General features: G+C 44.6%; 1 protein-coding gene and 1 long non-coding RNA gene across 5 annotated transcripts in view; one reads left to right on the top strand and one right to left on the bottom strand.

Moving 5' to 3' along the window:
* The window catches only part of LOC105480853 (potassium voltage-gated channel interacting protein 1), a 380,729-nt gene that overhangs the window by 293,250 nt on the left and 69,429 nt on the right, over positions 1 to 18,050 (top strand). The gene's annotated exons all lie outside the window — the stretch shown is intronic.
* LOC105480851 (uncharacterized) overlaps positions 6,962 to 18,050 on the bottom strand; it is a 92,235-nt gene continuing 81,146 nt past the window's right edge. Inside the window, exon 5 of the long non-coding RNA XR_011624456.1 lies at positions 6,962 to 7,332. This is a non-coding gene — a long non-coding RNA (uncharacterized lncRNA). The remainder of the gene's footprint in view (positions 7,333 to 18,050) is intronic.

Genomic DNA, 18,050 nt, shown 5'->3' with positions numbered 1-18,050 from the left:
TGTGATTAAAACTCTCAACAAACAAGGAATAGAGGGGAATTTTCTCACCTTGATAAAGAACATCTACAAAAATCCTCCAGCTAACATCACGCTTAATGGTGAAAAACTAGAAACTTTCCTACTAAGGTACAAGGCAAGGATGTTCCCTCTCACCATTCCTTTTCAACATCATATTGGAAGTCCTAGGTAATGCAATGAAACAAGAAAATGAAATAAAAGGTATACACATACAGAATGAAAAAATAAAACTGTTTTTGTTTCCAGATGACATGAATATGTGTATAGAAAATCCAAAAGAATCAACAACAAAAACAAAAACCTCATGTAACTAATAAGCTATTATACTAAGGTTGCAGGATAAGGTTAGTATACAAAAGTCAATCACTTTCCTATACACCAGCAATGAACGAGTGGAATATGAAATTTAAAACACACTACCATTTACATTGGTACCTCCCAAAATGAAATACTTATAATCTAAATAAGTATAAATCAAATAACGTATGTACAAGATCTATATGAAGAAAACTACAAAACTCTGATGAAAGAAATCAAAGAAGAGCCAAATAAATGAAGAGTATTCCATCCTTGTGGATAGGAAACCTTGGTATTGTCAGGATATCAGTTCTTTCCAACTTCATCTGTAGATTAAATGCAATACCAGCCAAAATTATTGGTTATTGGCAATTATTAACAAGTTATTTTATGGATATCAACAAAGTGATTCTAAAGTTTACAGAGAGAGGCAAAGACCCAGAATAGTCAATTTAATACTGAAGAAGGAGAAAAAAGTTGGAGGACTGACACAACCTGATTCAAGACTTATTATAAAGCTATGATAATAAAGATATGCCATGATAATAAAGATACTGTGGTATTGGTGAAAAATAGACAAGCAGATCAATGGAACAGAATAGAAAACCCAGAAATAGACCCACATGAATAGAGTTGACTGATCTTTGACAAAGGAGCAGAAGCAATACAGTGGAGCAAAGAGTTTTTTCAACAAATGGTGCTAGAACAACTGGCAATCCACATAAAAAAAAAAGTCTATACACAAACCTTGCACCCTTCATAATAACTAACTCAAAATGGATCATAGATCTAAATATAAGATACAAAACTATAAAACTCCTAGAATATAACACGGAATAAAATCTAGAAGATTCTGGGTATGGCAATGACTTTCTAGATATAACACCAAAGGCACAATCCATGAAACAAATAATTGAGAAGTTGGAATTCATTAAAATTTAAACCTCTGCCCTGTAAAAGGCAATGTTAAGAGAATGAGAAAACAAGCCACAGACTGGGAAAAAATATTTGAAAAAATATATATCTGATAAAGGACTGTTATTCAAGGCATACAAAGAACTCTTAAAAATCAATGATAAGAAAATTAAAAATCTGATTCAAAAATGAGAAGACCCTAACAGACATTTCACCAAGGAAGATATACAGATGGCAAGTAAGCATATGAAAAAATGCTCCACATATGTCATTAGGGAATTGCTAATTAAAACAGTGATGAGATGCCACTACAGTACTCATAGAATGGCCAATATCCAAAACACTTGACAACACAAAATGTAGGTGAGAATGTGGAGAAACAGGAACTCTCATCAGTGTTTCATGGGACTGTGCAAAACAGTACAGTTGCTTCGGAAGACAGTTTGGCAGCTTCTTACAAAATTAAACAGACTCTTACCATAAGATTCATCAGTCATGCCCTTTGGTATTTACCCAAGTGAACCACAAACTTGTGTTCACACAGAAACCTGCATGTGGATGTTTACAGCAGCTTTATTCATAATTGACAAAACTTGTAGGCCACCAAGATGTCCTTCAGTGAACAAACGGATAAATAAATGCTGGTGCATCCTGGCAGTAGAATATTACTCAAGACTAAAAAGAAATGAGCTATCAAGCCAGTAGAAGGCATGAAGGAACCATAAATGCACATTACTAAGTGAAAAAAGCCAATCATGGTTCCAACCACGTAACATTGTGGAAAAAAGCAAAACTATGGGAACAGGAAAAAGATTGCTGGTTTCCAGGGTTTGTGGGGAGGAAGGGATGACTAGGTGGAGCACAAAGGATTTTTAGAGCAGTGAAACAGTTCTGTTTGCTACTACAATGGTAGACATATGCCGTAATTCATTTGTCAAAACACATAGAGTGTACCAGGAGTGAACCCTAATGTAAACTATGGACACTGGGTGATAGTGATGTGTCATTATAGATTCATCAGTTGTTACAAATGCTTCATCCTGGTGCAGGATGTTGATGGTGGGAGAAGCTGTGCATGTGTGGGAGTAGGGAGTATATGGGAACTCTTCTACTTCCTACTCAATTTTGCTGTGAGCCTAAAACTACTCTAAAAAATAAAGTTTATTAATCAAGAAAGAACACAGTGAGCTATAATTTCATAACCAGCATGTTGACAAGAATTAAGAAATTTAATAAAGAATTGATGAAAATATGGAGCAACAGGAACTCTTACACATTACTGGTGGAAAAGAAAATTGGTATATCTACTTTGTAAATAGTTTGGAAATGCCTAGAAAAGTTAAATATGACCCAAAAATGGCCTAATAATGCACTATTAAGTACTGACCCTAAAAAATTCTTGTTGAACACATTTTTTAAGAGATAAATGCAAAAACATTTGTTGCAGTATGATTTCAACAGCAAAAACTGGAATCAATTTAAACAGCTCTCAATGGTTGAATGAATAAACTCATTTTATGCAAAATGAAAATAAAAATAGATATGGGAACAAGATTTACTATCAAGTGGTTTTCTCAACTTTACTCTCTTCTTAAGAATATTTTATTTTGCTTGTCATCCAGACTTTTGTTCCATGGCATCCATGGTCCATTGTTTAGTTTATGCACTGAACAAAGGCTCTTGATGAAGGAGTGAGTGGGAGCTGAAATCCAGCCATGCTCTGCTCCCCAAGCCATGCATCCTGGTGCAGGCTCTGTCTCTACCCAGAGAGAGGAAGCGTCTTTTAATTCAGATATTGATTCATCTATTCCCCAAATCCAGTGCTTACAAGTCTGGATCTGTCCAGTGGGAAGTAGTTTTCAAATTCATCCACTCAGCCTGAGCATCATTTTCTAACTCACACAAAGGCATTTTTTAGATTAGGAGGAGCACTGACCTGTTCACCACCCAGCCTCTCCATTCTGGTACAATCCTGTTGTAACCAAGCAGGTACTCAGGTTTTTTAATGTGGCAGAGAAACAGGAAGTGAGGCAGGAGGGAGGCAAGGTGACATCTTGTCTTTTCTTTGCCATAAAAAGGTCAGGTAAGGGACAGGTGGAGTGAAAGAAGATTGGAAAACAAGCCAGAGAGGCTCAATTGTTCTTCATAATAAAAAGAAGTTGGGGGTAAGTAAGGGAAAGAGAACCAGGAAAGAGAGCCAGAAAAGTCCCAAAGGAGGGGTGCCCTGGGGAGCCCTCTTGTGATTCACAGCATGAGCGGCTCCTGTGCAGTTGGGAGAAGGAAGAATATCAGAGGGGAGACAAAAGGGAATTTTAAGAAATATTGCTAAGGGTTATAGATTAGATACCCTTTAATGTCAAATTCAATAATATTCAAATTCCTTTTTATAAAAAAAATCAGATATATTGAAATATAATTGAAATAAAAAACATTGTGCATATTTAACATATCTGATTTTATTAGTCTGGACATATGGCTACACCTATGAAATCGCCACAATCAATATATGAATATAACTATCATCCCCCAAAATTTCTTCATGTCCTTTTTAATCCCACCTTCCATCCCACCCACCCCGCCATCCCCCACCTCAGGTAACACTGATCTGCTTCCTGTCACTGCAGAGTAGTATACATTTTCTAGAGTTTTATCTAAATCAGCCATGTGGTATGCATTCTTGTCTGTCTTCTTTTATTCTGCATTATTTTGGGACTCATTCACGTTGTATAACTGAATACTTCGTTCCTTTTTATTGCTAAGTAGTATTGTAGTATTTCTTTGTATGGATATTCCACAGTAGGCTTATTCATTCACCTATTTATAGACAATTCCAACTTTTGACTATTACTAATAAAGCTACTATGCTATTCATGTACAAATCTGTATGTGGAAATGCTTTCATTCCTCTTGGGCAAATACCTAGGAGTGGAATTGCTGGATCACATGATGGGTGAACCCTTAACTTTTTAAGAAATTACAAACTTAGGATTTTCCAAAGTAGATGTAGCATTTTATACCCCACCAGCTCTCCATTAATAAATTGGATTTCATCAAAATTTTAAACTTCTGCTCCAAAAGACACTATTAAAGGGAAAAGGCAAGCCACAATATGAGAGGAAATATTTGCAAAGCATCTAATAAAACATGTGGATCTAAAATATACAAGGAGAATAACAACTCTATTTTCCACTAAGGAATGAATGACTGTACAAAGACCATATTCTAATAAGGAGCTTCCAAACCCAAAGGAATTTCAGATCAGGGGAAATTTAGGCCCAAAGCCCGGAGAAGGGGTGAGTAGGGCTTGATCTCTGCCTCTGAAGGGCAGAGGGCGTGGGCTATTCTTGGCTCTTAGGGGACAACTAGGGAAAGATGGATCTCATGGAGACAACTCTGGACTCCATCAGAAGAACCTTCTAACAGTCAGGGCTCCCAGAGATAAACTAGACAAGTCACCAAGGGAAGCAGTGGGTACCCCTCGCAGGAGGGATGTGAATCAAAGCCGAGGCTTGGAGTGGACCATATTAAATCCTTTTCTTATCCCGTGATTCTTAGAGTCCCATCTGTATCAAGGGAAGGCAGGTGGGTTCTAGAACTTTCTAAATGTGTCCCTATGGGTTTTTCCTTCTCCAGCTACACACAGACTTGGGCCTAATAAGAAGTCTATGGCATTAACCCAGCATGAATGCCTAATGCTTAGATCTGACCTCAAGCCAAGACTGTCTCCACAGTGAACAACCCCGTCCTGTCCCCCGGGCGTCTCCTTAGCAAATGCCATCAGTCAGCGGTGCAGCCATCTTGGAGCCCTTGCCATCTATAATCTTCTACTGCCACCCCCGCAGCTGATTGTTTTCTTTTTATGTCTCCTTCCTGGACATTACTTATTCTTTACTTTTAAATATTTGCTTCCGTAAAAAAACAAATGAATGCCTAGGACAGATTTATAAAGAACGTTCCTGGAGAGGCGGGTGGATTAATTATTCAGCATCCTCTCCCTTTGTAACTATTTATTGTCTCATATGCATTTATATGGTACCTATCACTGCAGATCTCTCTCCACGCTGGAGACATAATTTCCAGGGACTGACTACTTGTCTAAGATGCATATATCGTATTGCAATACTATTTTATTTCTGACTGTAAGGGCACGTGCCACTGTTGGGTAATTGTGTTCATGTTTTTAAATGTGAAAAATAATCAAATATAACTTGAAAGAGATTGTACAGTAATTCAAGGGGATATTAAACCACAAGGAAGTTACTCGGCAAATAAATAGGCGTTTGTGGCTGTCAGGGTGAGCGATGAAGGAGCTGGCTGGCTGTGGGGGAGGGGGAAACAGAGAGAGGAAGACAAAGAGGAGAGTGCAGCATGAGTGCCTGGTTGCCAGGTTAGGGAAAGGAACTTCTAGTGGCCAAGAATAGAAGACCTGAAGCTGACCAGTGTGTAGCTAGTGCCTGTAACCCCAGCACAATGGGAGGCTGAGGTGAATGATTTGCTTGAGCCCAGGATTTCAAGACCAGCCTGGGCAACGTGGAAAAGCCCCATCTCTACTAAAAATACAAAAAGTTAGCCGAGTGTGATGACACATGCTTATAGTTTCAGCTACTCGGGAGGCTGAGGTGGGAGGATAGCTTCAGCCCAGGAGGCAGAGGTTGCAGTGAGCCCAGATTGAACCACTGCATTCTAGCCTGGGCAACAGATTGAGACTCTTTCTCAAAAAAAAACGAAAGAAAGAAAGAAAGGGAAGGGAAGGGGACAAGAGGGGAGAAGAGGGGAGGGAAGGGGACCTGAAGTCATTGGGTTTCATCTGTGGTAGCCAGAAACAGAGGAAAGGGGGCGTTGCTCACTTAGGGTAAACAGTAGAGCACTGGATTGTGGAAGGCTACAGGTTTTCATGTGAGCACTGGATTGTGGAAGGCTACAGGTTTTCATGTGTGCACTGGATTGTGGAAGGCTACAGGTTTTCATGTGTGCACTGGATTGTGGAAGGCTACAGGTTTTCATGTGTGCACTGGATTGTGGAAGGCTACAGGTTTTCATGTGTGCACTGGATTGTGGAAGGCTACAGGTTTTCATGTGTGCACTGGATTGTGGAAGACTACAGGTTTTCATGTGAGCACTGGATTGTGGAAGGCTACAGGTTTTCATGTGAGCACTGGATTGTGGAAGGCTACAGGTTTTCATGTGAGCACTGGATTGTGGAAGGCTACAGGTTTTCATGTGAGCACTGGATTGTGGAAGACTACAGGTTTTCATGTGTGCTTGCTCAAGTGACGTTCCATGTCAGGCTCTAGGGTCCCTGCTGGGACAGAGATGGGACTAACATTTACTTACATGCCTATAGCATGTCAGGCATATGCTTGTGCCTTTATATACATCAGCTCTGTTTTTGTCATTAAAACATCCCTGTAGAAAGACAGGCACTGCTGTCCCATTTTACAGATGGGAAAACCTGAGGTCTGAGTGGTTCAGCAAACCCTGGGTGCATCCCCCACCTTTACCCTGCAAAACCAACAAAAAAACAAAGGCACACTTCCTGCCTTCCTGGAGCTGACAGACATTTAGGTTGATTCTGAAAGTCATTAGGCCCAGATTTTCGCTCTTCTTTTTTCTTGTTTGGGGTGAGAGAGCACACAGCTGAGTCAGGGGAAGGAGTGAAGGTCTAGGCCTGCATCCACCCACACCAAGGGAAAGGAGTAGGGGACCAGACTGCTGGGCATGCAGACAGCAATTGGAGAAAAGTCAGCCCAGCTATGAACCCCATTTATTTCAATATGAGCCTAGAGGGATGGCATCTGTCACAGTTTCTGGACTTGGAATTTTGCATCTTGCCGTGTGTCCATAAGGAATTGGGAAAACTCTCCACCTGGCTGGACTGAGGCTTCAGCAAGCATTGTTGCTGCCAAGTGGTGATCAGCTCAGTGTCCTTGGAAAGAGCAGAAAGTGGCATCATGAACATAGCTTCTCCTTTGCTTCCTTCTCCTCACTCTTCATCATCATCATCATCATCATCAAATATGCATCTGTGAGGCTACTTCTGGAGTTGAGACTTGGTTTTGGGCAATAATTTGTGATGCCCTCTCTGCCCAATCCAGCTTCAGGCTACAAATGAATGTAAAAATCTCTAATTTAGTGCCAAGTAACAGAAACCAGCTCTACTTATCTTAAGCCAAAAAGAGGGACTTCTCAGAGGCATTCTGATGGAGGATGGCAAGAGGGCCTCACATGGAACCAGGGCCTGGAGTGGCACAGCATTCAGGAAGCTCAGTCTCCCTCTCTCTCTCTCTCTCTCTCTCTGTTTCTCTCTCTCTCATCTCTGCTTGTTTCCCTTTACCTGTAGACATGCTGTCCTTTTTCCAATATCCATGGCAGAATGTGGCCACCAGTAACTCCAGGTATATACCAGAAGCCTGGCCTCCCAGAAGAGGGTGAATTGATGCCCTTAGCTCCAGCCTTCCACTCCCACCCTGAACCAAGCATCTGCTGGCCAGGAGGAGCTCATATTGCAGGAATATTGAAATTTTCACTAAAATCATTTGAATCGGGAGAAGACATTTCCTAGAAAGCAGGGTGCTAATCTGACAAGCCCACAGTGGTCCCCTTCATCTGGCAATTCATCTTCTACAAAGGTCACACCATCCTTTTCACTTTCCAACCTCTGCACCAGTGCCCAAGTCTGTCAATCCCTCCTCTCATTCTGAAGCATCCTCTGCACTGCATTCACCAGTGCCAAGCCTTGCCCTTCTCTGGGGCTCAGCTTTGTCCCACCTTCTTGGAGAAGGCTGCCCTGGTCCCTGCAGCCACTGTGAGCTGCCTTTTCTGAGCTCTTCTGCTGTGGAGGATCCATGCCATTGACCCAGGCACCCGTTTTCCACATACTGAGCATTGCTGAGCACCTACTCTGTGCCGGCACTGTGCTTCAGGGCCATGGGGGGTGCTCCAAAGGGTAAAATGCAACCAAAGCCCCAAAGGAGCTCACAATCTAGTCATGTCCACAAAGAGGTAATAAATCCATACATTATATGTACTATTCTAGTCACAATAAAATTGTGTTGTACTGTGATACTGGGTATCCATTTTAAAAGGGGGAGCATTGGCTGAATCTGGGTGATGACAGTAGGAAATGCATATAGATAATCATTTACCCATGAATATTAATGTATTTAATGAGGGGAAAAGATATTACTTAAAGCAAAGTATTCGTTCCAGCTACTGTTGGATTTGTTCATTACTCTTTCCTATGCAGATATTACCTGTGATTTACCTGCATATCAAGCATCTGGATACAGCTCAAATCTACCTGTGGGTAAATTAGGTTAGCCATTTGTTGGCAAAAATTACAGTGTTAACTAATTTCCAGAGTATGCTTGCAGTCAGTAGTTTCACACTTAGGTACATGACTCGCATTCACATCATCTGGTTAATGGTGTGAACAGAAATTTTCTTTATGCTTTTGGAATACAGTAAGATAATGTTAAGCTAACGTAAGACTGTTAACAGTACCTGGTTCTGAACTGTATTTATAAGGTGTATCATAAAACCATTATTTTGGAGCTTGCCAATCTTAAATTCAGAACAATTCAAAAATGAGCCAGAATCAAGTTTGCATCATTACCACTTATAAAAATAAGGATCTGTAAGTTGGCTGGATAAAACATATTATAAAATAATGACTTAAGTGCCTCCGGAGTCAGCACAAAAGATAAAAATTGGGTATACTCAAAGTTTTCTTCAAAATATCTTAAGTCATTCTTAAAATGCATGTAAATATGCCAACTCAAAATACATCCAAAAAAACTAATATTTTTCCCAATTTGTTGGGAGAAATTTCTCCTTCTTTAGTTGTGCATTAGATGAGGAAGTCAGAGTGCATTCAGGGCCATGTTGCGTAAAAATGACAGATTTTCAATGTATGTTAATATGCAGGTCACACTCGGCCCAGTGAGATGCTTACCTAGAGGAGACACGTGGAAGTCAAGGCCAGGGAAGGCATAATTCACTCTGGAGAATTGCTTTAGCTGGCAAAGCTCAGTTTCTCTCCAGATCCCATTTTGCTCTGGTTAAATTCACATGCATCAAACCAAGACCAAAGAGTATGATGTGGTTCCAGCCACAGTTGGCCAATAGCAATTTCTAGGCCCACCTTCACCAAGGCAGGTCCTCGATGTGTTGCGAGGCATTTGGAGTTTATTGAGATCTGCAAAGCTGACTTCTTTCCCAGTTTCAGGTGGTTCAGTCTGCTCTTGCCTCTCCTTGGTGTGTCAGAGCAGAGGAGAAATGGCTTTCAGTGCTAGGACCATAACCCTGTTTCCACTCCACTTCTGACTTACACCGTGGTCTGAGAATTGACATTCTGCTTGGGGAAACTTTGTTCCCCCAACCATAGCAAAGTTTAATTACCATGTTCCTGCTGTGGGGGGAAATCCTATTCGAGAAGCCAGCCTCTCTCAAACCAATCAGTCATCTTGCTCATTGACCAATGGTTCGGCCACCTGGCAAGAAATTAGAAAAATCTGTGCATAGGAGAAAGCTTTCCAACAGCCCTGGAAAGGCCTTGGGCCCCAAAGGGCTGGTATGAGGTTGAGGTGGGAGAGAGGAAGAGAGGGCAAAACAGGCTGGGTACTGACCTTCCTTGTACTCCAAGGGTCAGAATTCTGACCTCTTGCCAACCTGCCTTCTCCAAGCGGCGAGAGTAGCATGACTCTGAGGGACAGGGCCAGGGAGGATGTGACCTCTAAGTGCTCCAAGTCACTGAGAACACTGTTCTAATAATAGGCAAAGCTTCAGTTGATGGAGTGCCTATATGGGCCCTGTGAACAGCTTCCTCTCAGTTTTCCCAGAATGAGGCTCAGTGCACACACCAAGTGTGCAAGAAACACACAAGAATTAATTGCAATTTTAAGTCCTTGTGACAATCCCAGGCCTACATCTGCAGGGAGTTTTATGAAGGCTGTTTATAGAAGTGTGGGAGGGGTTAAGAGAAAGACGAGAGAGTGTAAAATGCCCCAGAACTAGCAGCAGGAAGCTACTACCATCCCTGAGCCTGAAGGACAGAACCCAGAGAGACCTGTGCTGTAGGTCAGGGCCACCCAGCGTGAGCCTCGGCTGCTGCTGTCAGTCCCCAACTCAACAGGAAAGAGCTGGACAATAAAGACCCTGTGAGCACCCACAACTTCCCACCAGCTGCATCCTGTTAGAAGCTAGAGGTCGTGGGAGCCTGGGAGATGCCATCCATGCAGATGAGCTTCCAGGGGCAGAGAGCAGAGTGGACGTGGAGGGGCAAATGGGGACCGTCCAGCACAGTCACCATCTCATAGACATTTTCCTCCACCTTCTACCTCGAGTAGCCAGTAGAGTTCAAGCAGGACTGTGGAGCATCATCCTAACGACTGCATGGCTGCTTCCCACTGTCCCTTTAACAACGCACACGGGAGGGAGCCACAGGTCAGCAAGGCCCTTGGCTCCCGCTGTGGCCCTCACCCATGCCCACCCCTATTTCTGTCCCCATGCTTAGAACATCAGCTTCACTCTGGCTGTCCATGTGCACAGACATGACTCAGTAAGTCTCTCTTTTCTTTTCTTTTTTTTTTTTTTTTTGGAGACTGAGCCTCACTCTGTCACCTAGGCTGGAGTACAGTGGCATGATCTCAGTTCACTGCAACTTCCACCTCCCAGGTTCAAGCAGTTCTCCTACCTCAGCCTCCTGAGTAGCTGGAACTACAGGCATGAGCCACCATGCCTGGCTAATTTTTGTATTTTTAGTAGAGATGGGGTTTCACCATGTTGGCCACGCTGGTCTTGAACTCCTGACCTCAGGTGATCTGCGCCATCAACCTCCCAAAGTCTTGGGATTACAGGTGTGAGCCACCGTGCCCAGCCAACTCAGTAAGTCTTTCGAATATGAGTGGAGGCCCCGACTCAGGGCTTCCAAGTCCTGGGAAATGGGGGTGGAGAGGGGGCCAAGAGCTCTGGTTTCGAGTCCCAGCTCTGTCACCCACTCCTTAGGGCAGGCACCCACCACTACCTTGGCTTAGGCCTCAGTTTCCATCTGGAAGGTGCTGGTTGGCTTGATGGGCCTCTATGGGCCCTCCAGCTCTGTGGCTCCATGTCAAATGCCCCTGACAGCCCTTGAGATTAACCCTTTCCTGAGGATGGACAGCTTCCCCACATCATTCTAGGTCCCTCACACTTCCCCAGCTCCTACAGAAATAACCTATCCCATCCCCTAAGATCTCCAACTGTTGGGGGTAAGTTTTTGGTTAAAAAGAGTGAGACAGACTTTGGAGCTAGTCAAAACAAGCTGCTGTAAGAGTACACATGTGTACCTGCAGACTGGTGCAATCAGATGACCTTCCCACCAGGCTGCACAGCACTGGACGTCCTCACAGTCACTCAGCCACTCAGCAAATCTTGACTGCACAACAACCCATGCCAGACCTGCTGCTGGACTCCAGGCATGCTGAGAAATGAATATAATACCCAGGCTATGGCCTCAAAACATTCAAAACCCAGGGCAGGACACAGACAGGGACACAGATGTGATACCTGCTGGGATACAGTCCTCACAAGGCTCTCTAAGAGTTATCTAAGCAGGGACCTAGAGGGAGGAGGTATCACCTCAGTTGAACCTAAAGGAAAGGCATTGCAGGCAGAGGGATCAGTATAAGCAAATGCACAAAGACCAAAAAGAATAGCACGGGGGATTCCACCAAAGAAGTAAAAGAGAATAGGATGTTACATAGTGTCTCAGTCCCTTTTCTGTTGCTTAGAACACCTGAAACTAGGCAATTTATAAAGAAAAGGAATTTATTTCTTATGGTTATGGAGGCTTGGAAGTCCCAGGTTGAGGCAGCACATCTGGTGAGCCCTTCTTGCTGGGGGCAGGTACTCTCTGCATAGTCCCAAAGCAGCATAGGGCATCATATGGTGAGGGGGCTGAGTGTGCTAGCTCAGATTTCTCCTAAAAAGCCACCAGTCCCACTCCACAAATAATCCATTAAATCATTAACCCATGAATAGATTTACCTCATAAAGGTTCTACCTCACAATACTGCCACATTGGAGATTGAGTTTCAACGTGAGTTTTTGAGGGGACAAGTATTCAAACTACAGCTCATAGAGATCGCTTTTCCTAGAGATGGCAGATGAGTTTTGGACGCAGAGGGAGAGGGGAGGATCACACAGATCTCATCGTGTGTACAGACCTGCCCTTCCTGCCGGTAGTGGGCTGCAGAGGAAGGGTCTGTCCTGTGAACCACTGAAGCTGCAGAGTCTAGCACAGCATCCAGGCCACAGCAGAAGCATGAGACATACTTGGTGAGTGAGCAAGAGAATGGAAGAAGAAATCAGTGGAGCCAAGTGACTCCACCAGATTTGCATTTGAGACGGTCACTGCAAAGACTGCACCAGTTCCAAATTCCCAAGACAGCCATGTTTTCTACGATGGGTCTGAACATATAACCATTCTCAGGCTCCTGTTGGGGGTTTGGGAGCCTAGAAACTGAGACAGCCTCACAGCTGACAGATCTCAAGCAGCCATCCAAGTCGATGTTTCCAAAGTCATGGGGCCTCTGGTTTGTGAGCTTATTTCGGTGGTCCCCGGGCCCAGCATCAAAAGCATTGAGACAGGCACTGAGGGACTCCTTTCCTAGCCTCTCAGTCCTGACTGCTCGAGGACCAAGTGGTACTTCTTGCCTGCGTGACTTTAATGCTTGTCTAATATGAGCTAGTCTTCTCTAATCACTTTTTTTTTTAACCCAAAGTAGGTGGGCATTGTCCTAAGAGCCTTTGGAAAGCAGTCGCCTCTCACTAGGACTTCACAGTATCATTTTGCTTTGCTCTCTTCACAGTCACAATTACCTTCCATTCATGGTGGGTGGGTGTCAGGATCCCCACAAGAAACAGAGGGACACCCAAATTAGGATACTTCAGAGGGACGACAGTGCAGGAATCTTGGCCTTTATTATAAATGCAATATATGTATGCTATGGAAAATTTGAGAAATACAGCGACTAGAAAGAAGAAAAACCACATCGCCTGAATTCCTACCACATGGAGAGAAGCATCATTAACACTTTTTGGCAGAGTCTCTCCTTCCTTTCTCCCTTTCTCCTTCTTTCTATAGAGAGATCTCTCCTGAAGACTTCCCAGAATCTTGCAGATCCAAAATCTTAAAAATTTGCGGAGGCAGTGAGGAGTTAACATGCACAGCTCAGTAATACTCTGCTTTTTATCTGGAACCAGGCTTGGAACAAGACTCCTTGCTTTTTTGTCCTGTGTTTTCATCTTCTTGCAGAGCCCTAACTGAGATGAGACCTTTGACTATTATTAGGTGGGTGCAAAAGTAATTTCAGTTTTTGGCATTATTTTTAACAGAACTGCTTCTGTGTCCTCAGATCTCCACCGTTCATCTCCTGATAGGCCCCTGAATTTTTTCCTGGCCCCTTTGAGCTCCTTCCAGGAGTAGAATGATCATAAGAGCTGCCATTTATTGCTTATTCTGGCCTATTTTCTTAGGCACATTAGCCCATCTAACCGTTCCCATGGCCCACAGAGGTGGGAGGAGCATGAAGAAAGATGCAAGGAAATAAGCTCGTCTAAAGGTATCTCTGGCTCCCAAAGAACATAGGACATTACCAACTTGAAGTTAGCTTCTCAGGAAACTAAGACCCAGCTGCTTTTCAAATCGTCAAAATATTAGTATGAATTATAGATATAGTTATAGCCTTCAGAACTTCTGGCACAGCCCAAAACTCTTGGCTGTAAAACCATGTTTCCTAAATTCAATCATGTTTCTCATTGATTTCTATTTTGAAATTGGAAGTCTTTGCCCTCAAGATATAATAAAAGCCATACCAAAGAAAATGGAAAACTTTTCCCCCTTAATATTTAAAGGAGAATGATTTTTATAAAAAACATTCATTTGTCTACTTAAAGTAAATCACAGTGCGGTGCCAGTCTGGGTTTGGAGCATAACACTTTTTGTGATTTATGGTTTCTGCCAGGAGACACCCAGCTAATGATATTTGTTCCTATGTCCTTCCCCGACTAGCTGGGTGGCAGCTGAAGAGCTAGGGTGAGGGGAGACCAGGACTCCAGGCCTGTCCCATGTTCCTATCTCATCCATTTGTGGATTTCAACCCTGGGCTTAGTGTCTGCCTCTAGCGACATGGGAAGAAAGGGATGGGTCCCCTCCTTCTTCTTGTCAAATGGCCCCCAGAGTCCCACCAAGGTGGAGCTCCAGGCTCCTGACCAGTGGGACTCCCCGACCCTCTCGCTGTGCCCAGTCTATCCCTCCTTCTGTGCCCAGCAGAGCTTAGCAGACTTGTCCTTGTCCACTCTTGTGCCTTCACTGCTGTGTGTCCTGGACAGGAGCCAGCATGGGCTCACTGTTCACAGAGAAAGCTCACGTGCCAAAAGAACCAGTGAGATTAACAAGTCGAGGTTTGGGATCAGAGATGGAGCCAACGGGGCCTGCAGAGGATTTCCCTGGGGACTGGAAGGGTGAGGAAGGAGAACGCTCTCAGATGACACCTAGGTGGCTGATGTCATAGAATGGGCATTTTCTGGAAGATCTGTTCAAGGGCATTTGGTGAGACAGAAATCAAGGGTTTGGTTTGGGACCTGATATGTTTGAGCACCCTGTCAGCCACCCAGGTGGAAAGGTTGAGGAGACGGCTGACGGCATGAGTCTGGAGCTCAAAGGAGAGGATAGGTAAGGCTTGAGTTCCATATTTGAGGGCATCCATGATGGGAAGCACATGTTGGGGGGCCCACACAGGGGTCTGTGTGTTCCACTGCGATGCGTTTGGGGACACGTGGGTATGTGTTTCTGCATGTACATTGACATGCGTGACTCAGAATGTCACATCCATCAGTTTCCTGTCTGACCTTGGCCAAGGTAGGTCTGACGTTTCCTGGCCTGCAAAATGAGAGAGTGATGTTAGATGGCATCTGAGACCCTTGCCATCTCCACAGTTCTAGGAGTTGGGGAATCCCAAAGATGCTGCCATCCATGGTTTGTTTGGGTGAACAGGAGCAGAGGTCTTAAGATCACAAGCAGTGAGGTTAGATGCGAGTTCTGCACCTCCCCCGGGGCCTTCAGCAGCTGCATTCCTGACCCAGCAGAGGACTTGCCTGATCTCCAGGAGAGCAAAGGGGCTGAGGCCAAAAAGACACATGGGCTACTGCTCCCCCAGCCCCATATTATACCCTTCTCATCACTGCAATTCAACATAAAAGCATATGGTTCACACCTACCCACTCGTTCATTCATTCAGCACATGCTCATTTTTGAACCCACAAATATATATTGGATATCGAGGCTGTGCTGAATGCCACAGATTGCAAGAGGAATCAGACCCCAACCTGCCTGGGAGGAACTCACACATCTTTCCAACATCAATTTCTACTTCTTGGTTCTCCTCTCAAACAACATAGACCTTTCCTTGCAAGGTATGAGCACAACGCAGCAGTCACTGCTTGTCTCCAGGCCTGGCTGTAGACACAGTGGAGGCTCCTTCTTGCCATCTGCACTCCAGTCAGGGGAAGACAACAATCCACTATCAACTGACCATAGCCAGCATTTACTGAATGTAGACACACTGTAGGTAGCAGACTTCAGGCATCCAGTCCAGGTATTGCAGAAAGGTAGCTTCTATTTTTCTGTAACTGAACTTGACTTTTTTCTTGGGTCCTCATTCTGCTGGGCGTGGATATTTTAGTTTTAGTTTATTTGCGGTAAGCTCAGCCAGTGCAAAGAGTTTGTAGTCTATGTAGGGTGTTCTTTCCCTTCTCTTCCCACTAGAGAATTTACAAGGTGTCCTGGCACTGGTGAGGAAAGAGCTACCTGGGGGAGGAATGACTCTCCGTCACTGAAGGCTGTGCTGGAACCACATTTCTTCTGCCTCCAGCCCTGAATACACCAGAGCATCCCATTTCCTCCATGATGAACCACAAGGCCTTTCCAAGACTGCCCAGGTCTCTGCTTGTCCTTCTCCAGGAGATGCTAATCTCCCGAAGAGTCTCCTCTCCAATCTGAGAACTGGGGCCTTTCCTGCCTTCCTGCCACCAAACAGTCCTGGAGTAGAGGAGAGCCAGAAGCTTTGCCACCTCCCCAAGCTACACCCAGGAAGAGACACCAACCCCACTTGTCCTGAATCTCAAAGCCTACTTAAAAGCTTAGGTTCTGTTGTCACGAGATCATGGGCAAAAGCCCTCGCCTGGTCCTAGAGAGAGTGGAGTCAGAAACACTCTCAGCATTTGAGTCTTTTGTTCCTCCTCTGTCTATCCTCCTTTCCTTCCAGCCCAGAGAATCTTCCTCTACTCCCTGGAGAAAAACCTATCCCACACACCCTCACATATTCTTCAAGATCTATTGGTTAAGGATCCAACTTATTGCTTGAGCATTTCAAGGACTGGGCTTTGGAAAGCCAAGAATGGGAGTTGCAAAGTCTTCCTTAAAACTCAAAAACTGGGCTCATGGCTGCTCTTCTCTTTTTCTTGGCATTTGCCTAAAAGCCGCCCTGAGGACACCTGGGAGAGGCCATCTCACCACTTCTTGAACCAGGAATAGGGGATAGGGAAGAAGACACCGGGGAAAGAAGCACTATGTGGTATTTCAGATCATCCTGGCTCAGGTGTTGGTTCTGATCCTCTCAACAACTCCCGAGGGAATATGTCAGCTCCATTTGGCAGACTGAGACCTGAGTCTCAGAATGACTTGTCCATGGTCACACAGTTGCTAAATATCTGAGCCAGACTGAAATTCTGGGGTATTTGACTTTAAAGTCCCAGCCTTTAAATCATCCCACACTTGCTTATTCCAACTTGGACTTGCCGGAGTCCCATGGACAGAGGCTGCTCTCCCACTGTGCTGAAGCTGGTGCATGATGGGTTTCAGCAGGAGAAAGGAGGGTGCCTGGGCTTCGTCTCCACCCAGCTGCCTCTCCCCTAGCAGCTACACCAGGCCAGCCAAGGGGGATTTTAGCCCAAATCCAGGGTTTCTCCTACAGAAGACAAGGAGTTTGGGCACTGCCAGAGTTAGAACAGAAAGAGAATGTTCTGGATTTCTCATCAAAGGCACCTTGCCTGAGAAATATAACTAAATTCACCCTTAGGTCATCTTACAGTCTGTCCTGCCCCACTCGGGACCCCACCTACATCCTGGTCCCCAAACCAGAGGCCTGGGAGTCAATCTTGACATTTCCTCCCCTCCACCCCTAATCAATCAAATCCTGTTTATCCTGCCCTCTGAGAGTCTGCACCTACATCTCTCACTTCTCCTTCCCACCTACCATGGCCCAGCAGCTTTACCATCGTGTCTCACAGATCTCTGCACTGCTCCCAGCTGGCCTGTGCCTTCATTCCTGCCACCTCCTCCAGCCCTGTGTACACTCCCTTCAACCACCCTTTCTATACTCTCCTCCAATCCTATCTACACCCTCTTTCAACCCTGTCTGTACTCTCCTCCAATCCTGTCCACACACTCCAAACAAAGTCATATTTCTAAGACAAATTTGACCATGCCACTTTCTCCCACAGGTCCCCACCACCTCCTGGATCCCATCTTCAGTGTTAGCCAGACACTGCCAAGGCCTTGTGATCTGCCCTGCCCATGTCTCCAGCTTCATCCTGTAACTCCCCCTACACTCTGTTCTGGCCATGTCGACCAATGGGCTCCTCTTCCTGCACCCCCATCCACTCTTGCACATCCTGCACTCTGTGCCTGAACAGCTCTGTTTCTCTTCTTTTCTTCCGGCACATGTCTGCTCTACCTTCAGGTCATCTTAGATATCCCTTCTCCTAGGAAGGTTTTCCTA

Source organism: Macaca nemestrina, chromosome 6 (assembly GCF_043159975.1).
Source record: "Macaca nemestrina isolate mMacNem1 chromosome 6, mMacNem.hap1, whole genome shotgun sequence".
In the NCBI taxonomy this organism is placed as follows: Eukaryota; Metazoa; Chordata; class Mammalia; order Primates; family Cercopithecidae; genus Macaca; species Macaca nemestrina.
This window is presented reverse-complemented; position numbering and strand designations above follow the sequence as displayed.